Below are 3,311 nucleotides of genomic sequence, written 5' to 3'. Positions count from 1 at the left end.
GTTATGGTGGTGTGTATGTGGTGGTGGTGTGGTGGTGGTGTGTATGTGGTGGTGGTGTGTATGTGGTGGTGGTGTGTATGTGGTGGTGGTGTGGTGTTGGTGCGTATGTGGTGGTGTGGTGTTGGTGTGTATCTAGCGTAGGTAAAAGATCTATGCCAAGTTAAAGTCAATGAACTATAGGTGGTCAGTTACTTCCCTCAGCAATAAATAAATATATAGACACAGATAGATAGATAGATAGATAGATAAAATGGCTTGGCTTAGTACGTACTCATATCTGTGGGTCGTCATGGCAACGTCAATAATATTTAAAAGTTGTCTACATATCTACACACACAGACACACACACACAGACACACACACACACACACACTTACACGTCGCCGTTGGTTTACACACAATTCCCTCTCTCTCTCTCTCTCTCTCTCTCTCTCTCTCTCTCTCTCTCTCTCATGCAGCACTAGCCCAAATTTCAAAGTCCCCGGTGATAATTATTTTTAAACGACAGAAAATACAAGCTCGTCAGTCCATACACAGACCGATTTGTTTATCTATATGTCTGTCTGTCTATCTCTGTCTGTCTGTTTGTCTGTCTATCTTATGTCTGTTTGTTTGTCTGTCTGTCTGTTTATCTTTGTGTGTCTATTTTTATGTATGTTCATCTGTCTATGTCTGTCTGTCTATCTATATGTCTGTCCATCTATCTCTCTGTCTATCTTTGTATCTGCTGTCTGTCTGTCTGTCTGAAGCTGATCTTTTCCTACAGTCCACCATCCTCCTTTCACGGGATAGGGAAGATGCTGAGGGACGTTTGTATAACCAGGCAGCTCCACCGGCAGGCCATATCGGTGCCAACACGTGAAGGCGCTCCAGACAAGCCCTATTAAACCCCAGTAAATCGGATGAAGGTGAGAAAAATGCAATGGGGGGAAAATGGAGGGGGAACTGAAAGAAATTTGTATGTAAAAGAAGGGAGGCGGGAAGGAAGGTACGTTGGAAGGCAAGTAGGTAGGTAGGTAAGAAGGTAAGTGAGAAAGGAAGGAGGGAGAGAGGAAGGGTGAAGGATAGGTAGGTACGGTAGGTAAGACGGTAAGTGAGAAAGGAGGGAGGAAGTGAGGAGGAAAGGGAGGAAGGTAGGTAGGGAGACAGGTAAGCAGGCAGGTGGGTAGGAAAGAATGGAGGGAGGGATGGAGGAAGGGAGGAAAATAGGAAGGTAGGTAGGTGGATAGGAATGAAAGAAGGTAGGTAGGTAGGTAGGCAGGTAAGAAAGGAGGGAGGAAGGGGGGAAAGGAGGAAGATAGGTAGGTAGGCAGGTGGGTAGGCAAGTAGATAGGCAGGTAAAGAAAAAATCATACCTCAAGACCGGAACTATTCTCACGATACTCCCCCCCCCAGATTTAAACCCTATTTGCCAGGTTAGGTCATGAGGTCAAGGGTCAAACAGGGTGAGCTTAAATATGATCTTCCTCTGTGACCTTATTCATTATTTTTATCTTGAGGGTTGAAGGATGGATTATGACGATACCTTTCTGCCTTAATTTTCTTCCAGTCTGTCTGTCTGTCTATCTGTCTATCTATCTATCCATCCATCAATCTATCTATCTATGCATCTATCTCTATCTATCTGTCTACCTACCAATGATTTCCCCCATGATCTTCGTTCATCCAGACTTTCCAACCCGGGCACTGGCACTCCTTCTCTCTCTCTCTCTCTCTCTCTCTCTCTCTCTCTCTCTCTCTCGCCTTCTCCATTTACATACAAAACCCTGTCAGTCTGAAGTCTATTTTTCCTTTCCTTTCCAGGCTTTTATGCTTCCGGTCAAACTCTTTTTTTTTAAAGTGGCCTGGAGCGAGAGTATCTGTGAACTCTTGCATTACTGAGTTGCACACTATGTATGTATGTATGTATTTATGTATGTATGTGTATATGTGTGTATAAACGTCTATGTATGTGTGTATGTTCGTATATAGGTATGTATGTATGGTCGTATATATGTATGTATGCATGTATGTACGTATATTTGAAGGAAAGGGGGGGAGAGGGAAGTATGCAGGCGGGCAGGTAGTTAGGTAAGTAAGTAGGCAGGCAGGATGAAAGGAAAGCAGGTAGGTAGGTAGGTAGGCAGGCAGGTAGGTAGATAGGTAGGTAGGCAGGTGGGTGGGTAGATAGATAGATAGATAGACAGATCGGTAGACAGATAGATAAATGGTGGTGGTGGCCAGGAACGGGGACAAATCGAGGCTATTTATATCTATCTAGGTCATGGAAGATAAAAAGTACTGGGTAGAGGGAGATCAGATGTAGGTAGGTAGGTAGGTAGGTTGGTAAGTAGGTAAGTAAGTGGGTAGGTAGGCTGATAAGTAGGGTGGGTGGTGGGTAAATAGGTATGTATAGAGGTACAGTAGAGTATGTATGAGTATGTATGAGGTAGGGAGGTAGATAAGTAGGTAGGTAGGTAGAGAAGTATATATGTAGGTAGGTAGGTAGGTCAGTAGGTAAGCAGGTAGGTAGGTAGGTAGGTAGGCTGGTAGGAATGAAGAAAAGATGAAAAGACAGTAGGCTGGAAAGGAACTTATGTTAAGTAATGCCACTTAGGATATTTACATCTCTCTCTCTCTCTCTCTCTCTCTCTCTCTCTCTCTGCTCCTGATGACTGCCACAGCATCCCTCATCCCTCACAGCATCCCACATCTTTCTCAATCTCACACAGCAATATCAGTCTCTTACACTCCAAAACCCTCTCACAGCCTCTGCACAGCTCTCCACAGATTTTACTCAGTCCCTAACAGCTCACTTACACCTCTCTCACAGCACCCCACATCTCTTTCCCACAGCCTACCCACACCTCCCCACAGCCCACCACAGTCTAACCAGAGCCCTTCACAGCCTATCCACAACCACCACAGCCTATCCACAGCCCCCACAGCCTACCCACAGCCCTGCACAGCCTACCCATAGCCCTCCACAGCCTACCCACAATCCCCTAGGCCTATCCACAGCCCCCACAACCTGTTCTTGGTGTAGGGGCAGCCAATGCCTTTATTCTCAACAGGGGAGACAGCTGGGGTGATCAAAGGAAAACTTCTCAACAGCCTTTACCTACTCCCCCCCTAACCTCTCTCTCTCTCTCTCTCCCTCTCTCTCTCTCTCTCTCTCTCTCTCTCTCTCTCTCGTTCATTTATTCTTTACTGGCACTACATTTTTCTCTCTCCTCTTTTTTTCTTTCCTCCAAACAATTTTCTTCCTCTTCCTCCTCCTTCATTTCTTCTTTTCCTCCTCCTCCTCCTCCTCCTTCTTCTCTTCTTCGTCT

Source organism: Coenobita brevimanus, chromosome 112 (genome assembly GCF_032717465.1).
Source record: "Coenobita brevimanus isolate Jiangsu-jjx chromosome 112, ASM3271746v2, whole genome shotgun sequence".
Taxonomy (NCBI): Eukaryota; Metazoa; Arthropoda; class Malacostraca; order Decapoda; family Coenobitidae; genus Coenobita; species Coenobita brevimanus.
The sequence above is the reverse complement of the archived record's forward strand: the minus strand, read 5'-3'. Positions refer to the sequence as shown.